A 6,631-nucleotide genomic window follows, 5' to 3' on the forward strand; every position below is an offset into this window, starting at 1 on the left:
CTAATTGCATTTTCTATGGCCTGCCCTACTGGCCAGAAGTATCCACGTATGTAATCAAAATAAGAAGCTAAGTGTATTTCAGGTTCTTGACCTGAGGAAAAGGATATTTTTTTCTGACCCCCTTTATTTAATATAACTAATAAATTAATTTAGACTCTTTTATCCTTTGGTCTTTAGCTCCTTCAATAAATACATTCAAACAAATAGGCTCCTTTAGTGTAATTCATAAACTTGTGTGTGTTAACCCGAAACACAGGAGCTTAGAAGTTTGAATCCAGCCAAAATACCTTCCGTGAGCGCCACTCCTGTCCAGACCCATAGCTAGATTCCCTGAAATTTCTATACAAGCCTTTCCCATCACCAGGGTCCTCAGCCTCAGAAAAAAAACAACCCATTCCTATGCACTCTCAAGTAGCCTCTTTTGGAGGTGTAGAGCAAAGCCCAGTACTGTGGGTAAGTTACCCACAATATGGCTACCTAGAGTAAAAACAGTGAATGATTTATGTACACGTGTACTACTTCTTAGTTCCCTAATCAAGACACAAGACTGCATCCACACTGACAGCCAGAGGCGAGCTGTATCCTGAAGAGATGTGTGTAATCCTGAAACAAGTTTCCATAGGTGGCACATTTCTCCTCTTCCAGTGAGTGTCTCAGTCTTGAGTGGCTCCTCAGCATCCCAGTAGCCTTGGAGAAATTTGTGTCCCTGGGTCATTACTACTAAAAATATACTCAGGGCCGGCTTTTGGGGTGTGCGAGCTGTGCGGCCACACAGGGCGCCATGGGCAACAGGGGCGCCGTGCGGCCATCACAGCTTGCAGAATGTGAGTCGCAGTAGCGTAGCATGAGTGGAGCCTAGGCCCGGGGCGCAACATTTGGGGGATGCAATCCCACGCCTGTACGTGTCACCGGCGCTACATTATCATAATTTTAAGTTCCATGACCCCACGGTCCAGCCGCCATGTTTTTGCATTAAAAAATATTTATATAGAAAACTAAAAATAAGAATATAGAAGCACTTTAACTTTTACTCTTTTATCTCGTGTAGATGAGGTATTTCACATTAGTATTACACAGAAGTGTCCATATTTGAATATTAGTTGTTCACCTTTTTAATGCACAAAAATATTATCCCTTTAATAGTTATAGAACATGCATACAATTTGCAATTTTAAGTGGAGTCACACACAGGTCACAATTGTGACTTCATAATTTTGGAGTTTTGAAGGGATATACAGGTGTTTTGCTACTGTGTATATGTGCTTTTTATATGTTTTATACATATTATATATAATTTTTATATTTTTATATATACACTTATAATTATTTTATTTTTATTTCAATTTGTTAATTCTGAGGGAGGCCTCATCACCTGCTCTATATGATTTAGATTGAATGTGCATGTAATTAATTGTTTAATTATTTGATTGATCGAGCTCCGCCATTGGCGGATGTCTTTTCCACATGATGGTGGTTTTGGTATATATGTTATGTTAGTGTGAACCTGTGTTAGCCATGACTAAGCGCTGAATTGCAGCGTGAAACGCGTCGGCCATTTCTGTACCTGTTGTTTGCGGTGAATGCATGTGCATTTGAAAATAAAAAGACCAACTTTATTTTAAGTTATCTTGGAGTGCGGCTATCCAGAGTTTTTTCGTTCATGTGCTAGCCGCCATGTTTAGTGTCAGGCCGGCCCCTGGCGCCCCTGTGATTGGGTCAAGTGGTCATGTGCAGCGGGCATGGCTGGCCTGGCCTATCCTCAATCGCGGGGAGCAGGGCTGGCCTTCGCTGCGAGCTGTGTACGCTTGCAGTCTGTGTGTATTGTGTAGTGGTCTGTGTGTGGTGGCCAGTGTGTATTGTGTAGTGTTCTGTGGGTAGTGTATTGTGTAGCGGTCAGTGGGTGTATTGTGTAGTGGTCTGTGGGTAGTAAATTGTGTAGTGGTCTGTGGGTAGTAAATTGTGTAGTGGTCTGTGGTCAGTGTGTATTGTGTAGCGGTCAGTGTGTATTGTGTAGCGGTCAGTGTGTTGTGGTCTGTGGGTAGTATATTGTGTAGCAGTCAGTGTGTATTGTGTAGTGGTCTGTGGGTAGTTTATTGTGTAGTGGTCTGTGGGTAGTGTATTGTGTAGCGGTCAGTGTGTATTGTGTAGTGGTCTGTGGGTAGTATATTGTGTAGCGGTCAGTGTGTATTGTGTAGCGGTCAGTGTGTATTGTGTAGCATTTAGTGTGTATTGTGTAGCGGTCAGTGTGTAGCAGTCTGGGGGGGGGGCGCCACAGGATTAGCTCGCACAGGGCGCCTGAACACCTAAGGCCGGCCCTGAAGATACTATCAGGTGGGCAGCACTGCACACAGATACCCAACCCATGTCAGCAAAGACATAACACCCTATACACACCTCTATATGGATATATTCCCCACAGATACTCTCCCACCCTCTATGTACTCAGCATTTCCCTGATTTGCTCTCCACACTCTATTGTATAGAATAAAGTGAGAAAGCAAGGCTGAAAAGGGACGGGTGGAAAAGTGTCATTCCTCCCCCTCCTGTGAGCAGTATAGATAGGTCCAGATTAACAGGCAAGTCCCCGATAGGCCTGCCCACTGGTCAGTCCCAAACCAGTCTGATGGATAGGCTCTTCTCCCCTTCTGCCAGGGTGGCCCCCACCTGTTAATGCACTGGGATCCAGGTACGGTAAGGGATGACAGCCTGTACCCCCCTATTCGCAGCCCTATTTGTACTAGTATTAGGTATAAATCTACAGAAGAAAGATCTTACCCTGGATGGAGCTTTATTACAGGAATTCAGATTGTATAGAATTTTTACAACCACTTCCTGGTGCTTTAGAAAAGTTAGTTAAAAGTGCAGCCCAGCCACCTCGACTAAAGTTACTCAGTATAGATCGACTCTTGCTTTAATGTGTTGCGATATTACCAAACATTGATTATAGTTAAGGTTGATTAAAGGAACTTCAGCTTCTTGGTCTATTGCTCTCAAATATAGTTCTATGTGGGATATATTGTAGTACCTGTGTTGCTTTTTGCTACTTTTTTTCATACTACAAATATTAGATAACTGCCATTTTAAGTGGAACTTAAGCTAAACAATTTTGGACTCTGTATGTCTCTTCTGCAATAAAAGAAATTTTTCTGCCTGCCAGCAATGTTCTTCTAACTTTGTACTGAATTGCACATGGCTGCTGGGATAGATTAGCACGGGAGCTACGCTTTTCAGAGTAGGCCAATCAAGACTAACCCTGAAAGACTTGATTATATAGTTGGTAAGGTTGATTAAAGATGCTAGTCCATCCAGATCAAACTCAAGAATTTGTGTGTGCATGTGCACCACCAACTGTGGAAGGAAGTTCCACATCCTTACTGCTCTAACAGCAGTTTGAGATTGAACAACTTAATTGCGTGGCCACATGTCTTCTTTCGAGACCTTAGGTTCAATAATTTCCTCCCAATGCTAGAGTAACCATTCAAAGGTTTGTATATTGTGATCATATTCTTTCTTAAAGTGATACTAAAGGTTTGATTATTTACCTCCACTGGGCAGCTCGTTTTGCACAGAGTGGCCCGAACGCTGTTTTCTGTGGTTCTCTCGGCTCCTCCCCGCATCAGATAACCCCCTCTGGGAAGCGTTCTCCCAAGGGGGTTATCTTGTGAACGCACTCCTGTGTCCAGCATTTGGCGTCCTTAGCCGCCGAATGCAGGACTCAGCCCCGCCTCCAGCACCGCGTCATTGAAATTGATTGACAGTAGCGGGAGCCAATGGCTGCACTGCTATCAATCTATCCAATGAAGAGCCGGGAAGCCGTGTAGAGAGAGCGACGGCGGGGACGCGCCCACGGAAATTCGGGGCTCAGGTAAGTAAAACGGGGGGGGGGGTGGCTTTTTGGCCATAGGATGTATTAAGGTGAAAAAAATATGAAGGTTTATTTTAATTTTCTTTTCTCCAGGGAGAATAAATTTAATGTTTTCGCATTGTTCCTCAAAACTGAGGTCCTCCAGCACCCTAATTAGCTTTGTTGCCCTTCTCCAGTTCAACCACATCCTTCCTGAGTATTGGTGATCAGAAATGGACAGCATACTCAAAAATCTGTTTGGTAATGCGGTAGAATTATAGTTTTATTTATTGAGTAAATACCCTTTTTAATGCATGCTAAGAGTCTGCTATATTGATACAAAAAAATCACTGGCGCTCAATGGGAAATAACTAATATCCCATGAAATACTTGAAACCCTCGTATGGGCTGAGAACAGTCCGTGCTGCAGAGATCCGGATACCCTGAAGTACCACAAATACACAAATACACCAAAAAGGAAAACTCTGCGCTCCTGAAAGTTCACCAATTATAAATCCACTTAATGTTTGTGAAGAAAAAAACATACATTAACACTTTAATTTTCGGAAGATCCAGTCCTTTATATGGTTAAAAAAGGGAAAGTTTCCACAATGTGCACAATATGATAAAAAAAGTATAAAAAAAAAAAATTAAAAAAAAAAAAAAAAAAAAAAAAAAATATAAAAAAAAAAGTATAAAAAAAAAAAAACTTTCCAAACCCTCTGAAGAGGGTGCTGGTCTGATGCAGACATTTGGAAAGTTTTTTTTATACTTTTTTTATCATATTGTGCACATTGTGGAAACTTTCCCTTTTTTAACCATATAAAGGACTGGATCTTCCGAAAATTAAAGTGTTAATGTATGTTTTTTTCTTCACAAACATTAAGTGGATTTATAATTGGTGAACTTTCAGGAGCGCAGAGTTTTCCTTTTTGGTGTATCTAAGAGTCTGCTAGCCTTGCATGCTGCAGCATGGTATTGCATGCTACTGCTGAGTCTGTCATCTACTAAAACCCTCAGATTATTTTCCATCCTCGATTTCCTCAATGGTTCTCCCCCTAGTGTGTAACTTTCATTAATATTCTTAGTTGGCTTGTGCAATACTTTACATTTTTTTTGAACCTCATCTACCATATAGCTTCCCACCCCTCTGTTATATCTAGGTCTTCTTCTAAAGTCACTATCTCTTGTTGTGAAGTTATTGCCCTGATTAGTGTTGTATCATCTATAAATACTGAGATTAATCCCAACCCAATACCTGCTTGCAGTTTGCATGTTCTCCCTGTGCCTGTGTTACACTCCAAATAAATGTCTAAATTGGCCCTAGAATGTGTATGTATGAATGTGAGTAAGGCCCCTTTCACACTAGGCGGATCCGTCGCAGCGGAGTCCGCTAGCTCAGCGGGAAATCTCTCCATGGATCTCTGCTGAGCCGGCGGATAACAGGTCCCTCTCTGCTCACTGAGCGGGGAGGGGCTTGTCCAGCGCCACTGTCTCCTATGGAGAGATCTGATGAATACAGACAGCATGTCAATTTTAACAAAAGGCTGTATTTGATATGGAATAATGTATTAGTACAGCACTCACATGTGCTCAGTGGACAGCCATTTTAACTATGGGCAGATCAAGCTAGCACCAGTTTGTTCCGTGATACTGATGACAGAGACACTCACACAGACATAGTATCATACAGACACACACTTTGCCAGCAGATGTACCGTTCTAATCCTCCTCTTGTGCTCCGTGGATCACTGGATGTCCGAGCTCACACTTCTAACCAAGCACAGGAGCCTCTGGACATGCCTCCCACCCCTCTCCCCGGGCAGAGAAGGAGAGAAAAAAAACTCTTTCTGAAGACGGACGATAATATCCCAGGAGTCATTGGGCGCAAATATTGTCATTCGCCTAGGTGTTAGGAGCAGGAAGTACAGCAAGAGAATATAAAATAAAACGTAGAAAGCCAAACATTTTTTACTATCCAATAGTATTACAGGAAGGGGACAGGAATGAACTAAGAAGAACTTTAAAAATAGGCTGACAGTCCGCTTTAAGGGCAGGGACTGATGTGAATGTGTAATATGTAAAGCGCTGCGTAAATTGATGGTGCTATATAAGTACCTGAAATAAATAAATAAAATAAATGTCAAGTAAATTTGTAAATTAAGCATTTATGAGGTACTTTACCAAATACCTTAATGAAATCCAGATATACTACGTCCAAAGGCATATCTAAATTACAGCCTACTTCTTCATAGAATGTTAAAAGGTTGGTCTGGCAAGAATGGTTCTTCATAAATCCATGTTGGTTACTACTAAAGATAATACTATTTTCATCAGCAAATTCTTGGATATTGTCTCTTACCATTTCTTCCAATTGTTTACATACTATTGATGTAAGGCTGACTAGTCTGTAGTTTCCAGGTATATATCTCAGCCCTCATTAGAATATTGGTACCACATTTGCTTTTACGAGTCCACTGGTACCTTTACAATCAGCAAGCTGTCCTTAAAAATTTGAAACAATGGTCTGGCTATAAAATGGCTTAGTTCTTTGAGAACTCTTATGCCTCGCACACGCAATCGGAGTTTGCGTCGGAATAAACTCAGACGGGTTTTTCTGACGGAATTCCATTCAAGTTGTCTTGCATACACACAGACACACAAAATTCCGACCGTCAAAAATGTGGTGATGTACAACACTACGACGAGCCTAGAAAAACTAAGTTCAATGCTTCCTGAAGTTCATGTCAGGGCTGGGCTCAGCCCTTCCTTCTCTGTGCTGGCAGC

The sequence above is a fragment of the Rana temporaria genome, chromosome 4 (genome assembly GCF_905171775.1).
Source record: "Rana temporaria chromosome 4, aRanTem1.1, whole genome shotgun sequence".
Lineage (NCBI taxonomy): Eukaryota > Metazoa > Chordata > Amphibia > Anura > Ranidae > Rana > Rana temporaria.